Source organism: Emydura macquarii, unplaced genomic scaffold, assembly GCF_026122565.2.
Source record: "Emydura macquarii macquarii isolate MOO-44397 ecotype Brisbane River unplaced genomic scaffold, CSIRO-AGI_Emac_v2 contig_1253, whole genome shotgun sequence".
NCBI lineage: Eukaryota > Metazoa > Chordata > Testudines > Chelidae > Emydura > Emydura macquarii.
In genome coordinates this window covers 71800148-71822161 of record NW_027131390.1, presented here as the reverse complement: position 1 = coordinate 71822161, position 22014 = coordinate 71800148, and positions in this window count along the sequence as shown.

Sequence of the window (22014 nt, the reverse complement as noted above, 5' to 3'; positions counted from 1 at the left end):
ATGATCATCTACTGGATTATATTTTGTTCGGTTTACATTTCATACATTTTATGATAGGTCTGAAACACTGTAATGTGAGCTAACTTGATGTGGTGATGTACTAAAGGAGGCAGTGTGCAAGACTGAAAGATAAAGGGGAAAGTTTTTTGCTTTGACTAGGTGCTGACATGTTGGGAAGCAAACTCCTAATAATTTTGTGCAGTGAAAAGCAATTCAGACACAATCCCTCTATTTGCTGGCTTTTAGAGTTGGTCAAAAAGTCCTATATGTTTACTGATAAAAATTTGAACGAAATAAAACATTTCCATTCATTTGATATTTATTGTGGATTTTCTGACAAAACAAAAGCTGAAGAAGGGCAAAGATAAGGGTTGGTGGAATATAATAAACAAAACCAAAAATGATTCAGTTTTTCATTCAGCAAAAATTTTAATTAGGTTGAAAAGCTATTTTTCAGTGAAAAAAATTTCAATGAAAACATTTCAACGAGCCCTACTGGTTAGTCTGGATATTGGTGTGCAGATAGGCATCGACACCCCTCTACCAAAAGGGCCTGAGGTACTTCTAAAGAGCATACACAATGGCTGGATAAACCAAACACAGGGACTATCCAGCAAGATGCTGAGTCAACTCCCACTTTAAAAATCAATGAGAGCAAAATGTTCGTAACATGTAACAGGGTTAGCCTGGGCCTTTGTTTAGAAAGGGCAGGCATGCAGGATTACAGCTGAACAGTAGTTTTTACTTTACTGTCATGTATCTAGCTAATTTATTTACTATTCATAATTGTGAATGATGAACAGTTGAACAATGAACAGTTTAAGCAAACAAATTTGGGTAGTTTGCTAATTGTTCACTTAGACTATTCTCTATTCTTGATGTATGACCAATCACCTAAGTCACATGGCACTGCTGTTTCTACATCTTGGCTAGAAGAGTGAATCATTTTAAAGAGGAGAATAATGCATCACAAATGGCAAATAACAAACAGCAGAAAACAACAAATACACTTGTTGGTGCCAGCTGCCCGTGTTTGCATGCAAATACAGGGGCTGACACAATGAACACCCAGTCCCCAAACACTTGTGCAACCAAAAATATAATAACATAAATGTTCACCAAAAGCAACTGAAAAGGGTATTAATATGTTGGACAGAGCAGATGTTGGGCATCAGAAAATACCTCTTGTCTTTCATATCTGTGTAAAAAAAATAGAGTTACATTGCTAATATTTGCCACAAGACATAGGAATAGCTAGTATTATAAAGTCTTGTTCCTAAAGCAAAGGTAATAGGGAGTGGGGGTGTCCTTTAAATGTCATGAATGTTTGAAAATTGCTGACCCCATGGTTCAGCAACCACCTGCATTACTCTGTGCCTGATCTGAAACACCTCTGTTTTCCCAGCCAGAGTTAAATGTGATCATGTCATTTGTTGCATTTGTGAAGGGGAGCGCAATGCATTGTAGAAGAATCAAGTTCATCACTAACAGTGGTTAAACTCTGTAAACCTCTATGCAAAGTAACAAAATAAATGGAGCAGCACCAGCATATATCACGCATATGATAGGAAACACTGCTGCAATGGAGCTTTCCTCCTTGATTAAGCAGCACAATCTGCCTTTCATTAATTCTTAATGCTTCAAAACCAGGGAATCTGGAACCCTCCCCAATAAAATCTGAATGTGATGAATGGACATTAGGAACCCCTCTGCAAGAAAATATACATTGTATTGGTGACATCAGATCTATACTGTCAACATTAAAGGGAAGTTCCTTTTGATATGCAGCTTTGGAATATCCAAAAGTCCATTAGGTTTTCATTGATCAAATTAAATCCATTGAAGAAAAGAAACATTAAAAGGATAGTATAGCAGGCCAGCTGGTGGTGTGGCTGTAACATAACATGCAGCCATCTGTGTGTGCGTGTTTGTAATTAATTCAAGACTCCTCCTCCATCCCCTCCTTTCAGCTTGGCAGGAGATGCCATTATTTGAGCCACAGCTCACACTATGGCTAGAGAGAGCTTTTAATCTCTCTCTACTGACATCTCTAGCCAATTTAGGAGCAGCCATAACAAGTTCCAAAAAAAAGATGCAGGACCTTTTTGGGGCGGAGTAAATTGGACAATAACAAAAGATCATTAGGGCTATAAAAGAAGCTTAAAGGATAATCTAGAGGAGAAAGGGGGACACTAGCATAAAACATAGCTACAATCCTCTTAAACAAAGAGCCCTAAATCAAAAACACAGAAGGAGATATAGCAGCACATAAGACACAAAATGTGGGTGTAATTTTCTTCCGTAATGAATCTTATTCATCATATTATAACTGACAGAAACATCTGATCATTCACAATTCAGACATGATACAGTATTTGATACTGGCTCACAACCAGCACATTGCTGCATACAAAGCATACGCTATGCATGAGCACAGGCACCTGGCCCCTTTAAACCACAATTCTCTCCTTCACAGCATGGCACAGATAATGGAAATATTATGGAAATAGAGCATGGGGGCTGCTTGAAACCTACAAGCAGACACATAGCATACCTCCCCACTAATGCTTTACAGCCTCCATCCTTTTGACAGCCACAACATGAAAGATGAGATCCAGGGGACCTGTGTCATGGTTCTTTCTGTAGATATCTTACATGATACTCTTTATGGATAAATAGCCTGTAATGCATGTTTGGTATAGTGAGTTTGTCAGGTCTGAGGTGAGAGTTATTGCAAAGAACAGGGGATGTTTTCCCAAGGGTCTCTGTGTCACACCTCCTTGATATAGCTGCAGTAGGACAAGAGTTCTCAGCCTACTCAGGTCTGAGGTGAGAGGTTTTTTTGCAAAGAACAGGGGAGGTGTTTCCAAGGATCTCTGTGTCACACCTCCTCTCTGATATAGCTGCAGTAGGACAAGCCACTGGCTATTCTGAAGGCATCAGTACTGGGCTCTCTTTTCTGAACAAAGTATCTGCTACCACACATTGATGTGCACAATCTTTGTTTCATATTCCTTCAGCACTATGCTCCAGCATAACAGCCTAAAGTTGGTACTTTTGATCCTGTGCAACTGCACCAATGGAGAGTGATCTGTTAACACTGTACATTTGCTGAAAAGCAGATAATGTTTCAGCTGTTTGACTGCCCACACAAAATAACATAGCACTCTCGCTCTATGTCAGAGTAGTTTCATTCAGGGGAAGCTCAGTCTTTTATTTAAGAATGTAATGGAGTGCTTCTTATTACTCTTTCTTGTTTGCATTAGAACTACCCCTAGCCCAGCATTGGATGCACCTGTAGACAGCTCAATCACTTTATTAAAATCATGGCTTGCCAGAACTGATGTTTCTGACAGGCTCTTTTTACTTTATCAACCCTCTTTTGACAAGTATCAGTCCAGATCACCGTGTCTCGTTTATTCTTTATACAGAGGTCTGTGATAGCTGATACAATATCACTAAAACCCTCTACAAATCTGTTATAATAATTTGCCAAGTCTATGAAGGATTGTACTTGTTTTTTAGCTAGGGCTATAGGCCAGTTGGCAATAGGTTCCATCTTTAGGAAGCCAGGACAAATTTGGCCTGCCCCCACCTAATGGCCCAAATAATGGGCTTCAGCTGCTTCTATTATGCATTTTGACATCTTAACTGTCAAAACTGCATCTTTGACTCTTTGCAACACAATACCCACAATTTCTGTGGTCTTGCCAAGTGCTGCTAAAAACAGTAATATCATCTATGTAAGCACAAGCAAAGTCTTGTAGTCCATGAACACCTGGTTAACAAACCCTCTGAAATGTGATCCCAGCATTTAATGATAACATTCTGAATTCATAAAGACCTGAATTGGCTATGAAGGCACATTTTTTTCTGTGCATCATTATCTAAAAAGATTTGCCAGTATCCCTTGGTAAGATCTAAAGTGCTTAGGAATTTTGCACTTCCTAACATGTCCAGCATGTCATCTGACCTGGGCATAGGGTACGGATCAGGTATCGTGATAACATTACATTTTCTGCAATCAACACAGGATCTTATAGATCCATCCTTTTTGGGAACGATAACAACTGGGGATGCCTAGGGGCAATTGAACTCTGTAATTACACCTAATTCCAGCTTGCTGTTTATTTCTGCCTGAACTTGTCCCCTCATGTTACCTGTTCTAAAGACTCTGCTGGATGCCGGTGCTGGACCCATCATGTTGATCTCATGGATCGCTTTGTCAGTCCAACCTGGCTTATTGGAAAACACCTGTTGGTGGTGCATACCAAACTGTATTTTGTAAATAATGTAAGAACTTGCTTTTAGAAGATGAATAGAGATATACAAAAAAAAGCTGTATGTTGTAAGGCAATATACTGCACTGACTTCGTGGGATGTGTTTGGTGGTCTGAGTCCACTTCCTAGTTTGCATGTGCCCACATCACAAAACTTTTATCAAAAGCCACCACCACAATTGTTACAAATTGTCAGACCCTTGCTGATAGGGTGAAATACTACAGTGAAGAGCACAGTATAACTCCTTAGAAAGATAAAGGCCAATAGTTGAACACACAAGAAGACTGAACTATTTTCTCACCCTTAAAAGTCCTAGTTTGGCCTCTGACCTTTAGGGACCTACCTGATTAGAAAATCTGAACTGTTTTGCAGGTCATCGGTCATTCATTGTCTCAGAAACCATAATGACTATGTAAATATTTTCAGAGCCTTAGATGTGACAGTTACCTGTGTACTGCTGCAGCCTCTAAATGCTCATTACAAATAATGCAGCAAGTATTTCTACACTAACACGAAACTGAACATGTTATCCTATGAGTATGTGGTTATCAGATTGTCTTTTGGGCTATAAGCATTTATGCAGATGAATTCCTGATGAATATCAGTTGATGAAGCTGCAGATGAGCTATTTCTGTGTAAAACAAACTCTTCCTTACTAATCAACCTTTGAATCTTGACACTTCAGTGTTATAGCATACACATCCTTTCAACTCTGCCATCAGAATGAAATTAATCATCCTTCTAGTGTCATAGCATTTTTCTAAATATTTATCTTTTTAAAAAGTTAACTCTTGTCTGGATGTTAAAAAAATGTAGAGGATTGATTACTAAAGTAAAAATCAATCTTGGGGCTTTGGTGATTTAACAAGCCTCAAAAACATCATGAATGTATCACAAAAACTTTGATTGATTTATAATTTTGTAATCCATCCTTTCCCATCTATTATCCTGTAAGTACTATATTAGCAATCATTATTACCAAGACAAGATAGAACACCGACATCTTCCTGACATGGTTTGACTGTAACTGGAATCATCTTCTAATACACAAATGCTTTTACCTGGCTATTAATAGTGCCCTTCACTAAAGATGGACTAGTAATGCCAGCCGCACTGAAATACTGCAGTTTGCTATCAATCCTCTATCTCCTCCGGATGGTTGTACCTACCGGATTGATGTCTGAGTGCCAGCTAGACCACTGTAACGCCATTCCTCAAAATACTTTCATTTATCTCTGTAGGAAGACAATCGTTTAAAACAAAATTCATAGCAGGATGGACACTTTCAAAATCTCTCTCTCTCTCTGAGAACAGGAACACTGACTAAATGAAAAAAATGCTTTCCTTTTTCTGCAAGCTTACGAATTTTTAATGTACCTAGATTTAGATCTAGATTAGAACTATTGTTGATGTTTAAAGGTTACAATAATGCAGAATAGCTCAAGGTGTTAGCATTGTCACTATAAAACCATGTTTGCAAAGGTTTTTAAGTTGACCCTTAAAATTGATATGGGATTAAACTTGGAGTACGAAGTCTCAGCTCAAGGTGGTCGAGGAGGTGGAAGAAGTGGCTTTTGTGGCTTTTGCTTAAATAAATTAAGATGAAAAATAAAATCGGTTTGGCCACTTGTAAAATTTTAAGAGAGCAATTTGATTTTATAAAACATAGACATTAGTGGTGTCAACACTTCAGGCCAGATTATGGCTTTTATGCAACGGCCATTTTTGCAGCACCTATGGATGAAGGTGTATTAGACCTGAGGCAAATGTTCAGATGACCTCTATTAAGAGAAGCTCTTGACTTTCACATAGCTCTTGATGCTGTGTGTTGAATAATTCCTACTTTTCACCACAGAAGTGATTCCTTGGAGTGTGATTTTGATCTCAGTTACACGAGTGTGAATCCAGAACAATTTCAGTGGAGTTACTCTGCATTTAAACTGATATAAATCAGATCAGACTCTGGTCCTCTATTCAGACTCTGGTCCTGTACATATATGCTACTTAGCCCCACATTTCTAATACATTCAAAATTCCCATTGACTTCAGTTGATGTTTTAGTCGTGCAAGGAAACCATAATCATGCCAATAATTGGCACATTTGAGATCATTTGAGATGAAATGCATTATATAAATACAACATGTTCCATAATTGTTTGTTTATTATTATATAAGAAATCCCCCAACAAATTACTTCCCACTGTGATCTGCAAGAGTCAGGATGTGAGGCATGCTATAGGCCATGCTGAAAGGTCTCTCATTTCATCCAGGCTTTCCTAGTGGGGCAGGGATGTGTGTCAAGCAGGGATCTCGAGCAGGTGGCCTGGAGAGCCTGTGGTGACAATGAAACATTTTGTAACTATCTTTAGCTAAATTATTGTTTTACACATTTATACATGGACTTAGAGCACGATAGGTGCATTCCAATCAATCCGAATAATTACTTCTAAATATTAATGAGGCTTTTGTTGAGCCAAATCATGAGGTATTTCCTCAGTGTTTGATACTATCCCCCTGAACTGTGCATGGAGGGACCCTCCATGTGTAGATTACATCACTCCCTCATAGAATAGGGTCCCAGATACCTCCCTGGCACCATTGCCCCCTTCCCTTGGACCCCGGCAGGTCTAAGGATCCATGTGAGGAGTGAGCAGTGGAAAGGGGGCATGCTAGGGAAGACAGACATCATATCCTCTATCTACCACCAGAAGCAGCCCTGTGGAGAACAAAGCAGAAAGATAATGCAGCCCCAGGTTGGATTATCCTTTTGCTGGGCACTCTGCTTGGTGGAGAGCCCCTTTAAACTGGGGAAAGCCTGGCAGTCCCGGACTGCAAAAGCCATAATACACAACTCCATTGGAGCCACTCTGCCAAGCAGTAGGAGGGGGAATGTTATGAAGCACAGAGCTATAATGCAGATGGCAATGAGCTTCCACAGATCCCAGAAGGTCAGTGCAGTGAAGCAATCCCCACCCACTGATGGAATGGTCAAGAATGGATCTCTCTATATTTCTTCTCAATAAGCACCCTTAGCTTGGCTTTTGGGATTTGTCTTATTGACAAAGACTGTTTTTAAGAATCTGCAGGATCAGGACCCTAGAGCTTTATGCTATTCACAAAGCCTCATGCAACTGCCCAGGAGGTTGTATTGTACACTGATATTTAGGAACGAATCCTGCAAACATTTACTCACAAGCTCCCATTAAAGTCAATAGAACTACCACATGAGAAAGATTACGTGTGTAAGTGCTTTCAGGATCAGGTCTTTAGGCAATCCTGCCAACACATGAATAACTCCATGCATGTGAAGACTCCCACTGACGTCAATGAATTACTCATATGTGCAAACGTTACTCATTTATGAAAGTGTTGGCAGGATCAGGGCCTTTGTAAAAACATAGCGCGTTTTCCTCCCCATTTTAGGTCCAAGAGCTTTTTCCCCCTTTTGAAATTCCTTAGAAAAAATGACCTTTATGAATATTAGATACCTTTAATTTATATAGTGGATGAACTGTACTAATATTTTAGTACTCATTTCATTTCCATTCATTGCAATAAATGATATTTGGTTAAGATCCCATTTGCATTATGATATAAGATGGTATATATTGTCAGTTCCTGACTCATTGTTCCGTTTTCTTTTCTCTCTGTAGAGTAATATAATCTGACTATTAAATGGAAAGTTAACACATTATGAGGAATTTGTTGCAGGGAAGGGTTTCAGCATTTCAGAATCGCATGCTTTATTGAAGCCAGAGATTGCCATTCTTACTCAAGCTAAGTAAGAGGACCTCTGTCATTCAGCTAAATGGGACTATTTATAGGTTAAAGGAACCATTTAACAGGAGTAAGGATGGAACAGTCTAGTCCTTAGTTTGTCATTGTTGCAACATTATTTTATATTATTATTCAAAATAAAATTGTGTACAAATCAATTTTAAGAAAAATATTTTAAACTGAATTAAAATTCAATGCAGATAAATAAATAGTGATCTGCTGCTCTGGTGTACTCATTGCTGCTCCTGCAATCAAATACACATGGAAGTGATGTAAATTTCCACTGCCTACTATAGGACTACTTACATAATTAAAGTTACCCACAAGTATAAATGTTTGCAGGACCTTGCAATATATACCGATCTGACATGCAAATAACTACTACCTGAAGTACTGCTCACTACTCCAAGTAGTCCTATAGAAAAAAAAATATTTGCATGACTGCACTCCAATTTAGTAGACATTATTAACATAAAGGGAGTATTAACATGCTTTGGTATGTTACTTCTCATCATGTTGCAGCACGTTGCATTGAATTATGAACTGGTTGGTAAGATATTAGTGGGACACTACTGTGGTGAAATAGCGTGGAAATTCAGGAATGGATGCCAGAGACTTCTGCTAGCACGTGATGGATCTGTGCACTATATATAACCTTCTCTCTCTTTGCTGAGTTAGGAACTGCTTCTTGTTTGATTAGGTGTGTTGGAATCTTATGAAGCACAGGATCCTGAGTTTGATTACTCTTGAGGCTTTGTGTGCATTTTCTGGCTATCCGTAGTACCTACTTGTATGCTCCCCATTACCACAGAATCTGAATACCTCACAGAGACTTATGAAACTATCCTGACAACATTATGAAAGGCAGAGGTCTACTATAATCTCCATTTTACAGATGAGAAACTGAGGCACACAGAAATTAAGTTATTTGCCCAGAGCCACACAGGATGTCTACAGCAGAGCTGGATGATGAACCCAAGCCTCCTGAAAAACACCAGTCCAGAGCTTTAATCATAAAATAATCCTTCCAATTATATAGCTAAAATATGCAAACACCTCTCATAATTGTGATGTTTATTGCAAATAACCCCACATTGCTATCTACAATGCTTCTGAGGTTTTTCTCCAGGTAGATATCTTATTTACTACTGAATTTAGTGGAGTAAAACTGGTCCTGTCGTGTGTTTATTGTTCATAAATACTTCTCTAAGATCATTTGTTCTTATCACAGGAAGTTGTTTGGGTTGCTTTACAGGGTAATTTAAGACTAACGATGGTCAAAGAGCATATCTAGCTGTATCAGTATTAAGGGATCTATTTTCCTTTGATACACATGTGCTCTACTCCCATTAGTAAAGAATATTCACCATACTATATATTTAGGCTTGGAAGGATTAGATTTTTGTTAGTAAATGTCAGTTAATGTTGATTTCACTATACATACCCAAACCAACAAACAACATTTCCATTGATAATGATTGAAATTTACAGATAAGCCAAATAATAAAAATGCTGCTTGCAAATTTATAAGAGTTTGATTTAAGGGTAATTTTAATTTTGATGCTGACAGAGAGTCCTAATCACTTTGCCAACCTAGAAAAGCCGTTGATCAACTGCATGTCTTCAACGGTATGTGCTACAAGTGCAAAGTCATCAGTCAAGAGGAACTCCATGAAGAGCAAGTCGATCATTGTAATGTGATCACAAAGACACTGGAGACTGAAGATTCTGCCATCTATGTGGAATTGCATGTAAATATGCAGGTTTCAGTTTTTAAAAGAATCTAACAGAATAGCATGAAAGAGAATGGTAAATAGTGTAGGTGCGAGCACACAGCCATTCTTGACAAAGAAATGCTATGATGACGCCCCATTTTCTAGTACTCTAGCCAGCATGCCAGAATGGAATGAGCACACAAAGTGATGTATTTATGTGGGCATCCAATTTCGTGCAACATCTGCCAGAGACCCTCATGACTAAGACAGCTGAAGGCCTTATCAAGTCTACAAACACCATATAGGAGGTCACAGTTTTGTTCCTGGCATTTTTCTTGTATTTGGTGAGCAGCAAAAATAATATCTGCTGTTCCACATTCTGTGCAATAACCACATTAACTCCCTGGCCTGGTCTACACTACATGGTTAGTCAATACAAGGCAGATTACATCGACCTCACTGTGGATGTGTCTTCACTTCAATTTGGCTCCCACCAACATAAGTGCCCCTCTATGCCAACTCAATAACGCCATCTCCCCCAGTGGCATAAAGTCATGGTCAAAGTAGTCACAGTGTTGACATTGTGTTACTTATGTCAACTGTTACTGGACTCCAGGAGCTGTCCCACAATGCCCCACACTGACAGCTCTGGCCACTCTTGTGAATTCCACTGCCCACGCGTCAGGTAAACAGGAAGCCCTTTAAGACAGGTAGACACCACTCCCCTTTAAAACCATGCGAATTTTTGAAATTCCTTTTCCTGGTTGCCCAGCTTGGCAAGCATACCTAGGAGCTCTCCACTGTTGAGCATAAATGCTCACCTGAGCATGGAGTACACAGGAGGTATTGGCGCTCCTGGGCCTGGGGAGAGAAAAGGCTGTGCAGGTACAACTCCAATCCAGCCATAGAAACGTGGACATCTATGAGCAGATTGCACAGGGGATGCAGGAGAAGGGCTACAATAGGGAATAGCAGTAGTGCCACATGAAAGCCAAGGAGCTGCAGCAAGCATGCCTGAAAGCCAGGGAGGCCAACAATCAATCCGGTGGAGATCCATAGACCAGCCACTTTTACAAAGAGCTGCAAGCTATTTTCAGCAGAGACCCCACCACCATCCCTTTGAGCACTGTGGATACTTCCTAGGAGACCAGGTCAGAGACCCCTGCCATGAACAGAGAGAAAGAGGAGGAATAGGAGGGGACAGGTAACCAGGGGATCCAGCTGCGCAGTGAGCCAAGACATATTTTTGATTCCACTACAGTCCAGGCAGTCCCAACAGTTGAGCACAAGTGAGCCTGATGCAGGGGAAGGAACTTCTGGTAAGTATGTAGTTTGCTTTGAAATGTAACCCATAGCTAGGGGCTAATTTACCACTTTAAGAAGTTGTACTTCTTTGTGCCAAAGGATAGGCACATTCACCATTTAATCCATGGTTGTGACTATTTACCCATAACTAAAGCCTGGTAGGTGAGTGCCAGGGCGTATCCATGTGCTAGTGGGCCTACACACAGCACCTCTGGGGCCCATGCTGTTCTGAGACCTCTTGCACATGTAACCCTTCTGCCAGTCAGAGTCGGCAGCAACAAGGGCCTGGTTCAATATCTCGGAGTTCCTTTCAACAATACAACCCAAAACCAGCTTGAGCCCCCACCCAGTAACCTGGACAATTACACACCACCCCTTGAGCACCTCTAGAGGCAATACTTCCCCTCTCACAAACACAGAGACTGAGTGTAGAAAAGAGACTTTTAATAAAAAGGGGACAAGTAACCCGGCATTAACTTGGGAACACACCACAAATAGGATTCACATGTATAAAACCATGAACAAAACATCCACCCCAGAGTATGTTGGGAAGTTTCCTTTTGCCTCAGGTTCTTAAGTCCAACAACAATAAGTTCCTTTAATGTGCCCCACTCACAGGTGTCCTTATTCAGGGAAGTCCCAGAGTTTAAAGGTGCAGCTGTGGAGTTTACCTCCCACCCTGGTTGGGGAGAGGGTGAAAGAAGGTACCTTGCTCGCTACGCTGTCCAGGATTACGTTTCAACTGTGCTGCCAGTCGCTTGCTGCCTATCACCCGCCCGCCACTCTCCTGGCTGCTCTGTAGCCGCTCTCCCATTTGCCCACTGGCCACCCATTGCTCCACGGGCCGCTGCACCAGTTGTCCACTAGCTGCCCTGCCAGCCACCCTTCGCCACTCAGCTGATCCGCCAGCCGCTTCGCTAGCTAGCCTGCCAGCCACTCTGCTGCACCCCATCACCTTCTGCTACCACCTGCTTCTCCACTATGAACTCTGTGGATTGATCTCTAGAGGTTCCACCCAGCTCTCAGTGATTTCAGCTCTCAGGGATTGTCAGTTCCAATGGGTGAATCTTGGTACAGAAGCTGGCCAGGAGCGCCGTCCCACAGCAGATGATTTCAGCTCTAGTGAGCACTTAACAAAACAAAGGACTCCTAATGAAATCTTAATTAGCGCTATCTTTGAACGGTGGGAGCGGGAGGTAAAACCATGCCTGGGGCTCTTAGGCAGAGCCCACATTTCCAGGCAGGAATACCTGTCCCCATCCCCTATCAAGCATCACAAGGCTAAGGGCACTGGCATCTGAGCCCCCTGCTTAGCCAGTTCGGTTCATAGGATAGTGACCCTTCAATCAGAACAAATACATACAATAAGGGGAACAACATTTCGTTATGCCTGCATTTAACACTAAAGTGATTCGTAACTCAACACCAGTCAAAGGGATCATTTGGGCAAAGCAGTCCCATCATACTGAGCACCTGTGCTCATGCAAATACAGTCTGGCTCTGATGTCTGTTCCCCTCCCCCCAGCCAGCCCAGCAAGACATTCAGACCCTGCTTACACATATTTAGCCTGAATCCACAAGGTGTGGCAGTTTCCTGCTGGTGCCATGAGAAGGCACTGCAAGAGTCTTGACCATGAAGAGAATATATACCAGCAAGAAGGACTTACACACTCTGCCTTCCTTTCACCAAAGCTAGCTGGTGGCGAGGTATGAAGTGAGAAGCAGAGGCAATCACACTACGCAACACACAGCACTAGATGCAATACATGTTCCTGTGCTAAAACACTACCGCCAATACTAGACTGCAATGAGTAGAAGAGTGGGGTCAAGATGCTGCAGTAGCAGGGATACATTTCATACACTGGCAATATACAGACAAAGCAAAATTAAAGGGCCTGAACCAACACTCCAGATCCAGATATCCCTGATCTTTTAAACTCTGGTGAAATCCAAATCCAAACTTTGTGGCTAGCTCTTATCTCTACAAAGAGCCAAGCCAAAACCCTAGATCTCAACACCAATGAATTTTGGCTAAATTTGTCTCCACATGCAATAGAGACCAAGAAATTTGTGGTTTGGTCCCATATCTAATTAAAATATTTGAATGCAAATTAAAACAAACAGAACAACAAATATGAAAGATGCCAGCAGTAATACAAAGGAAGTACTTAAAGGCATACATTTACCCGGACAAGTTCATAGGTGCTAGAGGAAGTTTTAATTGCATATCTCCATTTTCTGTATAATAGGCAAACAAAGCCAAAACCAGATCTTCTTGCATGGAATTTGGAAGTTGAAGAGGAATTACAAGTGTTTGATTGAATAAATTAATTAAATAAATAAAGTTAAAGAACCAGCAGACAGCAGCATTAATATAGGTATATGTATATATGTATATAATACATATATAATATATGGAAAACCTAGGAATACTATCATTTTGCTGTTTTCCACACAGCATGATGTAAATAACAAAATAAATACCATTCTTTATATAGATTTTGTGAGAAGTGTACTGATTAACCAAGACCAGCAAAGAAATCTACTGGATGTCATTGTACAATAATGTGCTATGCTTAGTGATGTTGCACCTGTACAATAAGGTCTGAGCTCCCTCTCAGGTTAAACAGTGTTATTACATCCTATTAAATCCATTACTGTCTGGTAAATGTTATTATTAATTAATATTTATGATACAGTAGCACTCAGATGCCCAAAGCATGTTTTTGTTAATATTCACATCTTTTCAAATACACAGCTATACTAAGATCTATATCTTTTAGCTTTTTTGTTTCCACTTCCCTCAATATCTCCTCTTCAAATACACATATTTTGCTCATTATTTAGCCACTCTTTCATTATCTGTCAGTATAGATACACACTGGTCTGGCCAAAGTATATTTTATTTGTGACCTAGTTCAGCAACAGGAGACCTTAATGAGATTTTCTATTTCAATTATGAGGCATTATCCAGATTCTGAAGCTCAATATAAGGCTGCCGATATTGAGATAGCATTAATTAGCATACACCACATGTTTTAAGAGGCTATTATATGGTATAATTTATCAGGGCAGAAATTAGAACATGTTCAGAATTAGCAGTTATAACCATAAAAACCTATCCATATTCACAAAATCCCCCTATATTTATCATACACCTAGCAGAATAACTCAACTCATTGAGATAAATACATGGATACCTCTGTTCATTTTGTATTCATAAATAAAAAATATTGCTGACGTAATTTTGCCTCTGCCTCCTCCCTCATAAAAAAATAAGTTTAATGCATTATTACTGACCCCACACTGACTACACCAAACAAATGCAGTTTTAGAGGAGATAGTAGCAATACAAAATATACAGAAACCATGTTGATATGAAGTTTATTCAGTAATTAGACTATAATAATTAGTCTAATAATTAGACTATAATAATTTGTGATGCTCATGCCAACAAACTGAATGAGAACAGAAGTAAAAATGGTATAGCTGCAGCATGCCCAACAAGGTATTTTGAAGGAAAGCACAGAAAACGTGTTTTTCTATTTAGCAGGCTAACTCCCCACACACCAAAATCCAAGGAGAATTTTCTCACTTGCAGCAGAAAAGGTGTAGTACTGTAGGCGATCTTCAAGAACCTCAAAGTAAAAAATAAAAGGTGCCCATCATTAGATAATGTAATGTCACTAAACCGTCCAACGTTTTTAATTGCTTATAAATTTACTCTCACATTTTTGAGCCTACAATCAGTTATATGTGCAAATAAGAGTAGTTAGACATGTAAATACCTGATTGCACCTGCAATTCTGTGTTCCTAGTTAGCTATGGGTGCAAAACTGTAGTAACAATATTAGAAGCCGAGTTGAAGCCCCTTTAAAAATGTGGTCCTATGTGTACAGAATCAGTTAAGTTTATAAAACCTGGATTCCATTTTTGCATCCACAAAGTAGATGTCTGACTAATCAACATAAGAACATAAGAACAGCCAGACTTGGTCAGACCAATGATCCATCTAGTCCAGCATCCTGTGTTCCAGCCATGGCCAATGCCAGGTACTTCAGAGGGAGTGAGCAGAACAAGGCAATTTATCAAGTGATCCATCCCCTATCATCTAGTCCCAGCACCTGGCAGTTAGAGATTTAGGAACGTCCACAACATGGGGTTGTGTCCCTGACCACTTTGGTTCATTGATGGACCAATTCTTCATGAACTTATCTAATTATTTTTTTTAACCCAGTTATACTTTTGGCTTTCACAACCTCCCCTGGCAACAAGTTCCACAGGCTGACTGCACTGTGTGAAGTACTGCCTTATGTTTGTTTTAAACCAACTGGGAATTAATTTCTTTGGGTGATCGCTGGCTCTTGTGTTATGTGATGAGGAAATAACACTTCCTTATTGACTTTTTCCACACCATTCATGATTTTACAGACCTCCATCATATCCCCCCTTAGTTGTCTTTTTCTAAACTGAACAGTCCCCCAATCTTCTTAATCTCTCCTCATATGGAAGCTATTCCAGGCCCCTAATCATTTTTGTTGCCCTTCTCTATACTGTTTTTCCTTGGGGAGGGCCTACTATTTATCTCTCTTCACTTTGAAAACTGACCCTTTGTTGTGTGTGTAGTCCTCACTCATGTAAGTAGTCTAACAGATTTCAATGGGACTAGTGATATTCAAAAAGCTTTCAATATCAGGTGTAAGTTATATATATGCATCCACACCAAAATATATAACACACAGAGACCAGTACATACACAGCAAATATGAGTACCTCTTCAACTGTGCCTTAATTATGATTTTCTAAAATAGTATTTTGTTGTTTTTATAAGAACTAGATGAAAATATAATACACATGCAAATTTCTCATTGCTTTCCATACAAACAGAAATAGCCCAATAGATGGAAGTCTAGACAATTTTATTGAAGGCATTTTCATTCGTTTGACTGTTTCATTGATACAATAGTTGATAACCAAGGCAAGTGAGTCAGTGGATACTTGCTTCTGAAGATATTAAGGAACATAAACTTGCGTATAACAGTTTCTCATACTCATCAGATAGAAACATCTAAATCATACATCTTATATTCATTAATATTTCTGCCAAACTTTCTAGAAATCAAAAAAGTGCTTCCTTGAAGATTTTCTAATTCATTCCAATTATTGCTTCATTTTGTGGTATGGCTTATTCTCAGTAAACAAAGGGCCAGATGATATATTGAGATCTGTACCGCAGATCTCTAAAACGTGGCTCTACTTAAGTCTTGAAGGGGCTGACTAATGCCTCCATACCAAATTGGGGAGCTGCTGAAGGGTGACTACTGATTATATGTTTCTGAAAAACAGATGTTCAAATGCTGATCCACAGTTGTAAAAGGGCAGTTTTACATCAGTTAGGTCATTTCAATATACATTAATTGTAAAATAGTTTTAACAATATATTTTAAAATAATATACTTTTGTTGGATATTTATTTAAAAATACATTAAGACAGAGCGACTGATTCACTGAATTTTTTTCTTTCAAAGAGCCCAAACACACTGTTTTTCAAAATGGATAGCAATTACCCATTTTAACAGCTCTCACATTACATAGTGTGTTTAAGCACAATTTTAAAAGATCAAAGTCTTCAATTAAAGTATTTTCTTAATTGCAAAGTACTGATATAGGGCCACGAGCCCTGTCATATGGAGAACCTCCAAACCCACTTAAGTGCTAAGAAAGTCTACTGTACTGGATTTCAGTTTTCTCTTAGTCATCCCACCAAATCTGGGTAAAGAAAGCACCAAGTATGACTTGTGAAATGGGCAATGAGATTAGTTCCCCAGATCTGCAGATCTCAGAATGTGTGGGAGGGAGTTGATGGTGCTGGTCACTACTGGGATAGCTTCAGTTGAACCGTGGAGAAGAACACACACTGAAGGGACACAGGGGTGCCACTCCCCTTCAGATGCTGTACACATTATTGGCTAGGTTGGGAAGGAAGGGAGTTGATTGGTCCCTCACCCCCCCTTTCATTAATTTGAACTCTAGCTCGGGCCATGTGGAGCCTCTTTTTGTTCTGTTCCAGCAGCCGTGCCCTGAACTGGTAGCCTCAGAGCTGTGTTTTGCAGATGCAGCGAGTCTGACTAATCATCTGCTTGAGGGTCAGGAAGGAATTTCTTCTTCCCATAGGATCCAAATTGGCAAAGGCCTAGGGAGTTTTTCACTTTCCTTGCAGCATTCTGGAGGCTTAAATAGGAGAAGGATTTAATCATTGGTGATAGTACTCAGTGAGGGCATTAGTTAGTCACAACTTGCAGCTGGCTCCCAGTGCTGTTAAAAGGCTAAAAGGCTGGATCCCAGAAGTGAAAGACCTGGGATTTTACTGATGGGTCTTGTGATCATGGGATATGGGATATGTGGCCTTCATGGGCCAAGGTCCACCCTTGTAATATGCTCTGTTCCACTTGCGAGGGGGTGGGTGGTAGGACTCAGAAAATCGAGCGGAGTCCTAGGGGTAGACTGAGGAGAGTCTACCCCGAGTTATAAGGTAGAAGCCCTGTAACCCCTGCACTGGAACCACTTAAAATGCCTGGTAAGTGAGAATATGGGTGAGAAGGTGGGTAGTGCCCTCCTCCCTGCTTAAGTGTAATAAAGTTGTGGCCTGCTGCTTAAAATCCATTCCTGTATTTGTCCTCATTCACCACCATGTCTACAGCAACAACTACAGAGAGAAGAGGCACATACACATAGATCTAGTACCTCCAAGCTACACTCTCTGCTTTCCCTGTCCTTTATGGTAGCATGGTTCTGCTGGTTCCTATCCCTAATCCCCTCTCTGAGGGGGGTCTGCAGGCCTGGAGTAAAAGTTACTACTTGTTCTGCCAGCAGTATCTTCCTGCTGAATTTCCAAACAGAAATCGACTTGAACCAGAAGTGAGCATGTTGCAAAGAGCAGCTTCTCCATGTCTCCTCTCATCTCTCACCAAAAACCTCTAGTATTCAAAACCAGGGGCAAAACCAGCCTGCACCCATGAAGCCAGGAGCTGCACTTCCAGCCTCCAAGCTGTCAGGCCCTAATCTTGGTTTTTAATTACAAATAAAAGTGTGTTTCCATTTCATTTAATTGCAAAGATATAAAACAACAACTAACACTGGAAGTCTGACTTTTTTCCAGTGTATGCCAAAGATGCAGAGCAAAATACATGCCAAGCGCTCATTGGAGCACTTAGTGGTTATCCCTGAGCCAAGCAGGAATAGGAAACTGGATGCAGGCAGGCACAGCTCCCCTACTGCCACTGACACCATTCTGTAAGGGAGAGCAGAAACAAACACTACAAAGTGCGTTGCACAGGAACACGTCAGAACACATCCCTGAGACATCCTGTCCTTTACAAATATGATAGCTGTAGAGCCCTCTGTTTGGCCATCACCTTTTCCCCTCATCAGCTCAACTTACACTCCTACTCCTTATTTATAATGAAGATATTTGGCATGCTAATTGCCATATGGACTTTCCACCACACTACACATCTTCAAGCAAAAGGCATCATTGCTGCTGTTGCTTCTGCTGCATTAACACAACCATTCTAGTCAAAACAACAGAAGGTAAAAATCTAGGAACAAAGATAACAAGGTTATTTACCAGTAACTGTTGTTCTTCAAGATGTGTTGCTCATGTCCATTCCGCTATAGGTGAGTGCATGCCACCATGCATGGGTTCTCGGAACTTTTTTCCCTTTAGCAGAACCCGTAGGGTCGGCTCTGGTGCCCCTAGAGTCCCGCGCACATGCCGCAGTCTATGAGGCACTGCCGACCCTACGGCCCCTCTTTCTGCCAACTCCGACAGCGGGGATGGAGGGTGGATTGTGGAATGGACATGAACAACACATCTCAAAGAACAACAGTTACTGGTAAGTAACCTTGTTTTCTCCTTCGAGTGATTGCTCATGTCCATTCCATATAGGTGATTAAAAAGCAATACCTTGGAGGTGGGTAGGAGTTACCGGTGAGCTGCCATCAGCACAGCTTTGCCGAATCCTGCATCCTCTGTCGCCTGCTGAACGATGGCGTAGTGGGACGTGAAGGTGTGCACCAATGACCAGGTGGTAGCTTTGCAGATGTCCTGCAGGGGCACTCTCTCCAGGAAGGCCACAGAAGAGGCCTGAGCCCTGGTTGAGTGTGCTGTGCTGACACCCGGAAGCAGCACATTCGCTGCTCATAGCAGCGCTTGATGCAGGATGTGATCCACGCAGAGATGCTCTGGATGGAGACAGGTGATCCTTTCATCCGGTCCGCCACTGCGACGAACAGCTGCGTCGATTTCTGGAACGGCTTTGTCCTCTCGATGTAGTAGGCCAGGGCTCGTCTCACGTCCACCGAATCCCATCTCCACTCCTCCTCCGAACCATGTGGTTTGGGAAAAAACACGGGGAGAAAAATATCTTGGTGATAATGAAATTGGGAAAGCACCTTGGGCAGGAAGGCTGGATGTGGCCTCAACTGCACCTTATCCTTATGGAATACAGTATAAGGGGGGTCCAAGGTCAAGGCCCTAATCTCGGAGATCCTCCTAGCTGAGGTAATGGCCCCCAGGAAGGCTACCTTCCATGAAAGGATGAGCAGAGGGCATGAAGCCATGGGCTCAAAGGGGGGCCCCGTGAGTCTAGAGAGGACCAGGTTGAGATCCCAGGGAGGCACTGGGTCACAGACCTGTGGATAAAGCCTCTCCACCCCCTTGAGGAACCTGACCAACATGGGGTGGGAGAACAGGGATCTCCCCTCTAGCGGCTGATGGAAGGCCGAAATGGCCACCAGGTGGATTCTCAGGGAGGCCAGCGCCAGACCCTGAAGCTTTAGCTGGAGTAGATACTCCAGGATTGCCTCAATAGGAGAGAGGCTCGGCGGAATACCCCGGGACTCCGCCCAGCAGATAAACCGCTTCCACTTAGGCCGATACACAACCTGTGTTGAAGGTTTTCTGCTGCCCAGCAGGACTTCTTGGACCTGTGCCGAGCAGGCTCTTTCTCCCTCCGTCAGCCACAGAGAAGGTCGTGCTGTCTCGGGAGCTCCACGGGCAGGGCAATCGACAGGTCCATCAGCATACTGAACCAATGCTGTCTTGGCCAGGCCAGGGCGATGAGTATCACATCCGCCCTGTCCCTCTTGATTTTCAAGAGAACTTTGGGCAGGAGCGGAATGGGAGGAAATGCATAATGAGGGTCCCCGTCCATTCGATGAGGAACGCGTTGGATATAGAACCCGGCTCGCAACCCCGGAGCAAGCAAAACCTTGGGCACTTCTTGTTCCAGGACAACATGAACAAGTCCAGTTGGGGAACACCCCACTTCTGGAAGATCAAGGTTACAACCTCCGGGTGCATTGACCAGTCGTGGCAGGGTAGAAAAGACCTGCTGAGATGATCTGCTTCGTTGTTCCTCACCCCCGGGAGGTGAAAGGCAGACAAGTGGAAGTCGCGCCTCACTGCGAAGTCCCACAGGCGGATGGTCTCTTGGCAGAGGGCCGAGAAGCACGCTCCCCCCGTCTGTTTGCATAAAACATGGCTGTGGTGTTGTCCATCAGCACCTGCATGACCCTGCCCGTCAGTAATCGGAGGAACACCTTGCACACTAGTCGAATGGCCCTGAGCTCTTTTACACTGATGTGCAGGTGCCTCTCCTCCCCCGTTCAGAGCCCCTGAATGCCCAGGTTGGCACTGATGTGGGCTCCCCATCTCACATCCGAGGCATCGGAGATCAGAGTGACTGACGGGACCAGGTCTCTGAAAGGGACGCCCCTCATCACTGCCCTGGGAGTTCGCCACCAGTTTAGGGAGGCTATGACTGGTGGGGGAATTGTGACCACCCAGTCCAAGGGGTGTCTGCTCAGCATGTATGCCGAGGCCAAGCATGCCTGAGCGAGCTAGTCTCACTACGTACGTGCAGGCTGCCATGTGGCCTAACAGCTGTAGGCAGTGCCTGGCTGTTGTCATGGGGCACCGGTGCAACTGAGTGATAATCACTGCCATAGCCTCGAACCGAGGTTGTGGGAGGAAGGCTCTGGCCTGGGAAGCATCCAGGGTGGCCCCAATGAATTCTATGCACTGCACCGGGGTTAGTGTTGATTTCTGCTTGTTTATGAGCAGTCCCAGCCTGCTGCACATGGAGCAGGTAAGGGTCATGCTGTCCTGCACGTGGGACCTGGACCTGCCCCTGATTAACCAGTTGTCCAGGTAAGGGAAGATCTGCACACCTCTGCGCCTCAGGTTGGCAGCCACTACCGCCATGCATTTGGTGAATATCCTGGGGGCCGACGAGAGGCCAAAGGGTAGGGCTGTAAATTGGTAATGGGAACCAGCCACCAGAAAACAAAGGAAACACCTGTGGCTGGGAAGGATAGACACATGAAACTATGCGTCCTTGAGGTCGAGGATGGCATACCAGTCTCCTGGATCCAGAGAAGGGATAATGGAGGCTAGGGAGACCATGTGAAACCTGAGTATTTGTTTAGACGACGCAGGTCTAATATGATGTATTTGTTTAGATGACGCAGGTCTAATATGGGTCTCAGACCCCCCTTCGCCTTTGGAATGAGGAAGTACCTTGAATAGAACCCCCTCCCTTTCTTGTCCTGGGGAACCATTTCCACCACTCCCAGATTGAGGAGGGTGACCACCTCCTGCAAGAGGAGTTGCTCGTGAGAGAGGTCCCTGAAGAGGGAGGGTTGTTGGAGGGGGGGGGGGTGATGAAAATTGTATGGTATAGCCCTGAAGGACTATCCCGAGGACCCAACGGTCCAATGTAATACTTGCCCATTCTGCATAGAAGGGTCTTAATCTGTCCAGGAAGGGTCGGGGCGGATCCAGGGAGATGGTAGGGGCGCCACCCTTGGGCGCACCATCAAAATTGTCCCTTCTGATTGCTCAACTGTTTGGGGGCCCCTGCTGGGATGCTGA